Below are 12,706 nucleotides of genomic sequence, written 5' to 3'. Positions count from 1 at the left end.
CGATGAAACCCACAGTGGTCGAGTACCAAACAATCGATCCCAGAAACAGAATAGTGAGACAGTCGAGAAAACCAGAATATTTTGATGCAATAGCAACATAAATTCAATAGTCACACAAGCTCAGCAAATAACCAACACAGCTTCGATAATCAGTAAGACCAAAACTCAATCCATAGCATATAGAAGCTCAGAATAGTAGTAATCCCAGCAGAAAACAAACAGAATCTCCTAATGGAATAGTAACAGCCCCAGTTAGGATAACTGACTTGATTTCTTGTGCAGTTTTTGGACAGTGTTCAGTTACAGTATTTCTGGAAATTTCTTTTTGTTTTTTTTTTCTTTCAGTTTTCTCCAACTCACCAAACCTCTCTGAAGACTAAAATTTCCAGCCCCTTCTTAGCTAAAAATAGCTCTATTTATAACCTAAAAGAGAACCCCCTCAGGTTTGCCTAGAATTTCCAGCCTAAGGTCTGCCTAGAATTTCCAGCCTAAGGTCTGCCCATCCCCTTCATTCCCCATGCCTAAGCATCTTCTTGATGCAAGTCATTTGGTTCCCCACGCCTGGCCTATTGCTCTATTCAAGAGTCATGGGTTTAGTTAAGTATTCATTTAATTCCCATACTCTTATGTTTTATTCCCCATTGTCATTAGGCTAATAGTATTTTAATTACCACTTGACATGTTCTTAAGTTACTGCCTGACCAAACTCTGTTAAATGCCAAAACTACCCTTAAACCTTGCATATTACTGTATTACCCTAACTCCTAATATTCAGTATATAAACCCTTCTGATTTTAGAAAATACCTGACTACTAGCTAATTAAACTCAATACTGCTTTCAGGCTGGTCTGTTAGATTTCTAAAGCTAATAGCCAACTTTCTGCCTAAGTTCAGTCCATGATTCAAACTTAAACACACAGGGGTGCCAATCAAATGGTATGAGTTGGACACATTGGGAGCCAAACCTAACCAACTCAAAACCAATTGATCCAATATGCAGTTAAGGATGCAAACTATGATCGAAGTGTTACTACATCAGACCTACAAGTATCATCATAAAATAAAAGAAACAGACACAGTAATCATACTGAAAGTAGGCTCCTGATTTTTCAATATTTCAAGTGAATTCAGTTGACGACACTTATTTAGATGACTACACAAACTATAATATACATCAAACAAACAATAAAACCAACAAACAAGCTCAACATTAACTCAAAACTTACACACATGGACAGACAAGTCAGAAACCAAAACAAACCAGAACATGAAAGACAGATAGAATTTAAGAGGACAAAAAACAGGGAAAACTACCTCAGGGATATGAAATTAAGACTGAGTCAAAACTTGGACTCGGATTCGACCATTTTGAGGTCGAATGGACCTTAATCGAAGTGTTCTCAACTGAGAACACCTCGGTTAAAGTCTATTAGACCCCGATTCCCTTGCCGGTTTGGGACAAATACCCATAAATCTAAGTTCTAGGGTTCTTGGTGGTCTGTTTTGGGATCCGTTCAGTTCTGGTCAGATTCGAACGGAACCAAAGTCATTCAGGGGGTGAGGGAGGTCAGGAGATGCTGTGGTGTGAGTTTGGGGCCAGGGGGTATAGATCTGGTTTTTGCTCGAATCTTTGATTGAAGATTCGAGAAGTTATGGGGTGATTCGAGGTGAACGGTTAAGGGATTCGTGTTCAGGGCAGTTGGGTGCATCGGGGGTGTTATTTTGGTGGTCATCGGAGTTCGGGTGGCCGGTTTTACGGCGGGGAAACCTAAAACTACTAGGGTTTGAGAGGAGGGGGTCTGGGACGATGATGAACAGTGGCTGAAGAGTGGGGTTTGATTTGGGGGGGCGTGGGGTGTGATAGGGGGGATTAGATACAGAGTAGGGGATTAGATCTGGGTCGTTAGATCAGATGATCTCAACGGCCTGGATCCACTGGTGAGGGATAGGACGGGGTCGTTTGGTTTAAGTGAGGGGTTGGGTTGAATCGGTTACTGGGTCGGGTTTGGAAACGGGTTGCTAAAAGGGGTCCTGGGCCATTGGATTGGCCTGGACGGACGGATCAGATCCAACGCCTTTATACGACGTCGTTTGGGGAGGGTCTGCCTGAGGCCTGGTTTGGACTGGGTCGAAAATTGGTTTGGGCCTATTTTTGGTTTCCTTTCTTGGCCCAAACGGATTTTCTTCATCCTTTTCTTTTGTTTTCTAATTTTAAAAATAAATAAAAAACGAAATTAAAACAACCATTAATTTAACACTTAACACAATTATCACTCACATATCAAAAAATATAAAAATAGGTTAAATCACACCTTAGAATAAAATATGCATATTTTGTGAATTTTCTTTTACTGACCGAATTATGGTTTAATTATACATGACATACATATTCGGTACTTTGTTTGATAAGATTAAATAAATAAAATAAAAGATGGATAGAACCACAAACGACTACCAGCACATGTCACGTAAAAATCGAAAAATTGTACAGTGAGGCCATTTGTTATTATTTTTTGATTTCTTTTGGAGTGATTGTCCGTGAAGCAAAAATCACGTGCTTACATCATGTCCGGGAGCCCCCGAACAATACTCATAGCTTACCGAGTGGTCCATATTTTTGGGAAGGGGATTTGGCAATCTGGGCTCAACAGGACTCAACAAGCCTAATTGCCTTAATTTGTGGAACATGGCAGTATAGGTTTCTCCCAACTCAGTGAATGTTCTCTGTATTCTTTCATTTCTGAAAGCCTGATTTCCCCGGAAACCTACCCCTGGAGGGTTCCTGTAGGCTCTTGGTGGTGTATAGGTGTTTTGTGTTGGTGAGTATGTATTTTGTGGAGGTGGATATGTGATTTGGGGAGCCGGCACGCGCCATTGCGGGCGAGCCGGAGGCTGAGTGTATGTCTGGGCTTGGTGTACGGAGAAGTGTGGTTCTTGTGGCGGGTAGTAGGGTTGTGGAGGGTAATTTGGAGTGTGTGGGTAGTTTAGATGATGGGGTCTGGGTTGGTAATGAGGGGAAGGACCTCTAGATCTGGACCAATTGCCTGCCTCTATTGTCGTGACCTCCTCTCTCCTTTTCTTTCCGAGTGCACCTCCCGTGCCGCTCTGAATGGCCTGAGTTGTTGCCTTAATTGCCGAGTAACTCAGGATATTATTGGACTTAAGTCCCTCTTCTATCATACCTCCCATTTTCACCACTTCATTGAAGGATTTGCCAACTGACGTCACCAAGTGACCGAAGTAAGTCGGCTCTAGAGTTTGTAGAAAGTAATCTACCATTTCTCCCTCTCTCATTGGGGGATCAACTCTGGCTGCCTGTTCTCTCCATCGGAACCCAAATTCCCGGAAGCTCTCTCCGGGTTTCTTCTCAAGCTTTAGCAATGTGAGACGGTCTGGGACTATCTCAAGGTTGTATTGGAAGTGTCCTGCGAAAGCCTATGCCAGATCATCCCAGGTGTACCACCTGCTCGGATCTTGTCTTGTATACCACTCTAATGCCGACCCGCTCAAACTCTGGCCAAAGTAAGCTATCAGTAGCTCATCTTTGCCCCCCGCTCCCCTCATTTTGCTACAAAAACCCCGTAGATGTGCCATAGGATTGCCATGCCCTTCGTATAAATCGAATTTGGGCATCTTGAACCCTGCTAGTAATTGTACGTCAGGGAAAGGGCATAGATCCTTGTAAGCCACGCTGACCTGGTTGCCTAACCCGTGCATGTTCCTGAAGGACTGCTCCAGGCTTTTAAATTTCCGCATCACCTCATCCTGCTCTGGGCTCTTAGCCGGCTTTTCAATCTCCGTCGGGACCTCAAAGTGGGGATTATAGGTATGTGGCTTGGGTGCTTTGAAGGTGAGTTCAGGGGGGTAATATTGTGTGTCGTGAGCCTGAAATAATGGTTCGCTAGACGATCTGTGCAATGGGGCTGGGGTAGGCGCCACAAAGACGGGAACATTTGGTGGAGGAGGATTCTGATTGGGTGGTGGAGCTTGGGGATCATAGGCCTCTCTTCCCTGATAGTAGTGATGGCTTGGGAAACTCGTTGAAGGACCGGGAGAGGGGTATTCTGACGTGTGTCCTGGTTGGAGAGTAGGAGTAACAGGTAGTTCATGCCCCTTTTGGGCTCTAGCTAAGGCTATCTGCATTTCATTCATTTCCAGCCTCATCTTTTCCATTTTTTCCATGGCTTCCTTCAGCATCTGATTTGCCGTCTTTTCCGACTCAACACTGTTGTCTGAACCAGTCATGCTTGCTGGTATGGGCCCTTTTGATCTTGTTTGATAATGGTACAGTGCCAGTACGTTTTAGCAAACTAACTGGTATTGGATTGGAAAAACAACAAACTTGTCAGTGTTAGAGTCTTAACAGATATTGTAATTGCACCTTGGGGAATGCAATGTTCTTAGGCAAGTAACCATTTCTAATATGCTTTTGCTCTGACCGCAGGCATCATCCCGACTTATTTTATTTGTGCCTCTTTCGAGTGTTTTAGAAACCCCACTTTTTCTTCTTTCTTTCTTTTTCTTTTATTCACTTTTTTTTCTTTTTTACCGGTGGTCGAACCTTATGTAGATTGCCTACGTATCATGACCCCGCATGAATCAGACCTTGCGTAGTTCGGCCCAAAATGAAAGGTAACAGTAATGAAACATTTTTCTTCTTTATTAATTTTCATAATAAAACAAACTGGGTTTCAAAGGTTTAAAGATGACCTACAAACTTGAAAATCAAACAACCCACATATTCTAATCAAAAGATTTACAAACACAAAAACAAAAGGCCAGCTCCCTTTCTCCGTTTGACAAATGCAACCAAACGGTTATTTTTGCAAACGTGGCCCCTTCCAAATTTCACATTAATTTTGAGGCCGGGGAGGATTATTTTATGAAACTTTACAAACTTGTCCGTTCTTTTACGAAAATAGCCTTTCGACAACTGAAAGATACTCTAAGGCTATTTCGGCAAGAACGGTTTAAGACGCGGCCGAAGCTGGCTTGGCTTATTTTTTACTAAAAATCCAAACGGTATTCACCTGACCGCTGACTCTTTATTTTTTTTTTTCAAATTACAATAAGACCTGGTGTTGCAAACACGGTCATTCAGCGCCTCGAGGACAAAGATTTTTAAGGTTGTGTGGGTCAACTGGGCCAAATCTTAAACATGATCCAAAAAGTGGCCGTTTATGCAAAGTCAGCCTTTCGGCGTCCCTTTCGGGAACATTCGGCTATGTCTTGACAAAACAGCGTCACCCAACTTCTTTATGATGAAATTAAAATTTGACATATATATATTTTTTTGCTATTTTTTGCAAAAGGGGAGGTTGGACCCGATGAGGGTTGCCTACGTATCTCACATCCGGTGAGAATCAAACCCGCGTAGTTCGGGACATCATGAATAAAGTAAACAAACTTTTTTTTTATTATTATTATTTAATTTTTGAAGGAAAGACTTATAAAGAAGAAATGGAGCATTTTTTCAAAGAAGGATTTCTAAAAAAAAAATTGAATTTTGAAAGAGAAACTTCTAAAGAAGAAAAGAAAATATTTTTGGAATTTTACTTTCAATGAAAGAAATACTTCTAAAAAATATTTTTGAATTTTGAATTTTCTTTTCAATTTTGAAAGAAGAATGAAAATATTTTCGGATTTTTGGAAGAAATTGAAAGAAAATATTTATATTTTATTTTTATTTTTTTTTTATTTTTTTTAAAAAAAACAATTAAAAAGACTTTCTAAAGACATCAATAATGTAAAATATTTTTGGATTTTTTTTTTCAAAAATTGGCGGTCTAAAAAAACTTTTCTAGAAAGGAAATAAAGAAAAATACTTTTTGGATTTATATATATATATATATTGTAACAAATAATAAATCCACGTTCAACGCAAGAATCTTTTTATTTTCATTTTTGGCATTTTCATAAACAAATAAATAAATAAAAACCATTTTAAAACAAGACTCTTTTTTCATTTTCATTTTTCATGGCAAGACAAACTATTTTTCTTTTTCTTTTTTTTTTCATTTTGAAAACAAGACAAAGTGAAGATTTTTTTTCCTTTCGACGAAATGACCAACCTATTCTTCAACCTAAAAATAAGAGACTCTTTTCTATTTTTTTTCTTTTGCTTTTTTGAGTGAAACAAGCTATATATAAAAAACTATTTTTCTTTTTTTTTCATTTTTCACAAAATTTCGGCAGAATTTCGCCAGTATTTGGACATTGTTATTTTTTCAAAACAGAAGAGTAATTCTATACACTGCTATTTCCCTTTCTTTCTCTTTTTTTTTTAATTTTTCCCAATATTCAAAAATCGGACACCATGCAAGTCCAAAGCAAATAAATGCACAGCGTTGAGTAAGATGCATCAGGATGGTCTTTTCTGTTTCAGGTTGCTATTCCTAGACGGACCCAACCCCTATGTTGAGTCCCCTAAGTCAAAAATGCACATGATGCAGATAAGCGTTCCTACTAGGGATCCGGCATGAAGTTGAGTTATTCTAGGTTTAGAACCTGGGTGTTTTTTCTAGACCTGGCTTGCCCAAGCGGACAGCTCGAGCCGAGGGGGCAGCGTACCGGGAATACAGAAGCTTCACCGGCTTAGCAACTTGTCCGAACCTCGTTCTTAATTGGGATTTGACACTATACAGAAAAGAAGTCGTACGAAGTACACCCTTCTTCATGATTCAGAAGACTCAGAGAGGATATGGGTTTCGGTACAGTTTATATACAGTTCACAAAATATCAAAGCGGTAAAAGCAGTTAGTTAGCACATTAAGCACAGATCATGTAACAAAATCAAATAAAGCTAAACATAACAATTTATTCTAAGCTCGATTTCTAACCCTAAACCAGTGGTTCTGGGTTTTCATCCCCAGCAGAGTCGCCAGAGCTGTCACACCTCCTTTTTCCGCCCCCGCGAGGGGTGAAGGAGTTTTTTCCAATTAAAGGACAATCGAAACGGGATTTGTTTATTTATTTCAGAGTTGTCACTTGAGAGATTTATGGTGTCCCAAGTCACCAATTTAATCCCGATTCGAGGAAAAGAATGACTCCATATTACAGTCTGCGAACCAGAAATCCGGATAAGGAATTCTGTTAACCCGGGAGAAGGTGTTAGGCATTCCCGAATTCCGTGGTTCTAGCACGGTCGCTCAACTGTCATATTCGGCTTGTTTATCTGATTTTATACAATTATGCGCTCTTGTGCAAGTTTTAACTCTTTACCGCTTTTATTATTATATTTTAAAAAGAATGTGAACATCGTTTAAAAACATGTCTTTGGATTGCGTCACATGAAATGCACCCGCAATCCGGAACACAGTTTTATTCAATGTTTTGGGATTTGGATTTGGGTCGCATGAAATGCGCACCCGAGTTTAAGAAGGTAAGATTAATTAAATCGCGCCTAAAGAGTCTAACGCGTTATTGTCTTTGGGGAAGGCAGTGAAATTCACTAAACAGTCCATCCCAAATTCTAAGTATTTATTATGACCAATTATTGAGGGCCCCGCAGCTTGCATTTTTATTTGGCGAGGCTCGTCTCATTATTTTTAAAAGGATAATCTTAACATGACTATATTTTCTATTTTTCGTTTTCTAAAATAAATGAAGATAAGGTCCTACTTTATTTACATACTTTCGAGTTATTATAGTTAAGTTTCGAAAGTGAGTTATTTAAAGAGTTTACATGGTAATGCATAGAACATTCTACATACAGACAGTAAAAGAAAGAAAAGACTACATTAAATTACAACTTCAAATCTTTCTCATTTTTGCATTCATGCTTCGAGTGGCTTACAAGATGAACCAGTGTATCAGTTTGTGTACCTGGTATTTGGAAAGCAAGGAAAGAAGATGAAGATCAGTAGAAGCAGTAGTAGTGTAAATACATAGCAACAGCAGCAACCCAACCGCAACAAATTTGAACCAGATTCAAGGCCCAGAAAACTTTGAAGAAAAACCGAACAACTCAATAGAACAAAACCAAAAATTTGTAAACAAACTAAACAGCAACAACCCACGCGTGTATTAAAACCCGAAACTAAACTCGTTTCTCACTTTGTTTTTGTTTTCTCTTTTTAAACTCTATCACACTCTCTTCGGATTTTCCGAATGTATTTCTCTCTCAAAAATGTTCTCCCAAAATACTTTAAGTCCAAGTTCTAGTCCTAAGTTCAAGTCTTGGTTTTTCTAAGAATGTGTCAAATGACTCTATTTATAACAAGACTCTTGTCTTGAATCCCCAACCCGAAATATTCCCCCAATTGCATGCTTTGTTCCCCATTACCCTATGTCTTCTTTATTTTAAATCCTTGTCCCCCATGCTTAACATAAATAATTACATTATTCTCACCCCACTACATTATGTCTTGTCCCCCATTATATTAAATAATTATATCAACTCCACCCCATTACATCTTGTCCCCCATGCTTAACATAAAGAATTACATTATTCCCCCACTAATTTATGTCTTGTCCCCCATTATATTAAACAATTATATCAAATGTTCAATTCCGAAAATACCCCTCTGACCTTACTGAAATTACCAATTTACCCTTAAACGTACTGCAATTTACCAAACTACCCCATCAGCTATAACCAATTCACCTAATCAATTTCAACCAAAATACAGCAAATATGACCAATTTCTAAACAATTTCAACAACAAATCTCATGAACACAGATCGAATCATACAGCTTCAAATTAATGGGAATAAGTTAACCATATTGGGAACCAATCCTAGTTAACTTAGACCAAAAATGAATGAGCAAAGAGACAACAATATCAACAACAAAATACATGATTCAAACTAAATCAAAGTCAAAAACCAAAACCTAAACTCACATTAAATCACTGGGGTTACAAACGAACTTCAAACAAAGATGAACATGAATTAAATCTATTTTAAACAACAAACATGTTGGATTCAAATGATTTAACCAACATTAACAATTTCTGAAAAAAATACATAACAACACATGAAACAAACTGAAGAAATAATTAATTAAACTTCAATTTAAATCTAACGACATTAAACTAACAATTTCACATGAACAAACTAAAAAATTAACAAAACAATGAACACGAACAAAACAAAAATCAAACATTTACCGATTTTAGATTCGAGAATATCAAAAACAAAATACGGACAAAAGTGAAACTCAAACCCACTAACCGGATCGGAACCACGAACAACGACTGACCAACGACGAACTCGAACTGTGTATGGACTGTTTCGACAAACCCCGACCAAAGCTCGAACAACGAAATGGTGGGGTCTCATTTTGGACTAGAGGCGACGAGGAAGGTGAAACATCGGACGACGACATATTGTCGTAATGGAGCTGGGGTTAGCCATGGAGGTGAAGCAGCGACGAGCTGCTGTGACGAAGAAGACGAAGAAGAAAGCAGCGTTTGGACTGTTGTTCGCTGGACGAAGCAGCAGGTGACGGGGAGCTTCTGTGAGTGGCTGTGGTGAGTGGTCGTTTGGGGGCACCTGACTGGTACCCTCTCCCGCTGCTGTATCAAGCCGTCTACTAATCGTTTGCTTCCTAGTCGAAGGCATCACTGAAAAAAACAAGGTGAATATTAGAGACGAACACTTACGACTCAACTCTACGCACGATCTAGATTCAGGAAGAAGGTAACAACCCTAGATGTCATGTAGCCTCCTGATTATAAATGTGGCGCGCTACACATCCATAATCAAGAATCTACTAGACACGGCTCATAGACAACCCCTAGGACAGACTTGCTCTGATACCAAGTTTGTCACGACCCAAACTGGAGGGCCATGACTAGCACCCGACCACACTTGCCGAGCACCAACGTACATTTCATCTAACCTTCATTATTATCTTTTAGGGCTGACGAGATCAATATAAATGGTAGACCTGGATCATGGACAACCAGCAATAAAATATGACGGCATGAACATACATAGCAGGGGATGACCAGACAATCAAGAAACTACATATAAGGTATGAGCTACCACGCTACTATGAAAGACTATACAACAAAAACTAGCCGACAAGGCATACCAAACTATACATGAGTCGACACCTGTCTATGAGCCTCTAAAGGAACATAAGTGCTGCAACATAGCCGGAACAGGGCCCCGACATACCCATAATGTCTATAACAAAAATGCATACCAAGACCAAGGCAAGTCTGGAGAAGGGATCTCGCCAATCACCGCTGAACTGGACAGCCTACTGTGCTGGGGGAGCTGCACCTGCCTGTCTATCAGGACCTGCAGCACGACATGCAGCGTCCACAAATAAAAGGACGTCAGTACGAATAAAGTACTGAGTATGTAAGGCAAGGAACCATAAATACGATCAGTAATGTAAGCAAGGATAGAGAATATACAACCTGTAACATCTTAGTACCTCTGAGGGCTACTTACATGAAATGCATGATACATATGTATAAATACATAAACCTTTAAAGCATTCGCCTCTGTGGGCATCATCATCATCATATCGTACCCGGCCATAATAGGCTCGGTAGAATCGTACCCGGCCACGTGGAGCTCGGTAAAACCCAACTGATCAGTGGTTGCACAATAGGTGCCGTACCCGGCCAACTATAGCGTGGCTCGGTAGAGTAAAATAGATACATATATATAATGCATGCTCGACTCATGGAATCACATTCTAAACCTTTCAGAGTGACGTAAGGTCGGTATCCTCTGTACACGTTATTAGGACTAACTCTTCACTATGAACCTTATAAGAATCAGGAAGTACCAATAACATTGATAACATAAGAATAAGAGAAGCAACATTAACATCAATCGTTCCATAAGAGGGAAAACAATGTAAGTACTGCTAGCTTCTAAGAGTAGAGTATCTTTGGAAGCTCGTTCATTACATTATGTACAATCGGAGTCGTGCAAAAGAAGGAAAGGGATAGCCTCACATACCTTGTATATACTGCCCCAATCTCAAGCTATGCAATTGTCAAAACTCCTTAGTCTACAATAAGAGAAACGATACTATCGTTATCATTTAAGCGTCATAACTATTATGTATCGACCACAACCTATTTTACGATGAAACGGACAGCACCTCCCCTATATATATGACCTCACACCATTCAAAACAGTCACCAAACAGCCCAAACAACATCAATAATAAACATATTGAGCCTCCCAAAATAGTCCACACACAGCCTAATCACTCCATACATACGACGACCACCGTAGTCGTGTCAAACAACCTGGAAATGTTACGAATAACTATCAGCCCATAACCCTACATATATATGGTGTTTCTCCACACCCTTCCTCCTCCAAAACTCCACAAAACAGTAGTAAAATACGCAGCCCAACAGCAACGCAAAACAGTCCACAAAACAATAACATTACTACCAAGCCTTTCGATATATATTTCACAAGTTCTAGCTTCAATGGCTTAGCCGCAACTTGGATAATCTTAAATACATATAGAGTAAGAGGTTCCTTACCTTTATACAGAAATAACAACTCCAATTTGACCTTAAATTTCCATGAAATATCCCTCCAATGCTGCCACAACAACAAAAAAGCGAAACTAGCGATCAATTAGTGTTTTTCGGCACTAGAATCACTTTAGAAGGCTTGAAATCACCTAGGATTGATATTAAGAACATGAGGGAGTATTTACAGAACATAAACCCTTTAAAACAACCTCCCACACGATCTGGAACGACACAAAAATGAGCAACAACAAGAAGAACAAGAGACTTACTAGCGCCACGGAATTCCCGACACTGGATTTGTGTTGTTTGCCCCTTTTTGGGTCTTGAATCTTGAGAGAACCTTGAGAGCATGTTTCTAGGGTTCTAAGGTCTGAAAATAGTGAAAAGAAATGACTTAAAACGGGTTGTAGTCATCCTATATAGGTCCAAATATCTTAAACCGACTTAGTGGGCCCCATAGAGAGGTGCTTGGCGCAGTCTCGCGAAAACGCGAATATCTCTCTACTCCGAGATCGTATCGATGAACGGTTTAATGCGTTGGAAACTAGACTCATAGATCTTTAATTTGGTGGGTAGATCACCCCGTAATTCCTTGTAAATTATGAGAAAAGATTAGAAACATTTGACCTAATGTTTAAGTAAAATTATGAACCTAAGTTGCGACAACTTTTGTCGACTTTTGTTTCATAACTCGTTTGACTTCAAGACTTATGATACGGATATTATATGATTAAAATACCTTAATAAATGAACTCTTGAGTGTATTAAGCACCGCTAGATTACTTGAAAATACGAGTTACAACATCCTTGATTCATTTAACTTCTAATACTTGTTAATCACCCTTATACACTCTTGTATCACTTAAGACCAATAGGATTGACTTCTTATCATCTCAAAGATAATTCTTTCTTGGATTTATGTTAACTAATATATGGCATGAACTAACACATGTGGATATGGGTTGTAACACCCTCCCCCCCTTAGGAACATTCGTCCTCGAATGTAAGGGTTTATGGGGAGTTTAAATCATCGTGGATTCCAATGGAAATTTCCGATCAATTTTCCCCTATAAAATGGTCACTAGCAAAACTTGCAAGTAATTAATCCCAACATATGGCTTCACAAGGCTACACAAAGCATTATGCGTATTTACATTATCTACATATCACCATTTTGTATTAAGGAGGAGTATTCTCAAATTATTGCTTACCTCATAGAGCCGTTTCACCTTCCAATGTATCCT

This window comes from Nicotiana sylvestris, chromosome 3, assembly GCF_000393655.2.
Source record: "Nicotiana sylvestris chromosome 3, ASM39365v2, whole genome shotgun sequence".
NCBI classification, from domain to species: Eukaryota; Viridiplantae; Streptophyta; class Magnoliopsida; order Solanales; family Solanaceae; genus Nicotiana; species Nicotiana sylvestris.
This window is presented reverse-complemented; position numbering follows the sequence as displayed.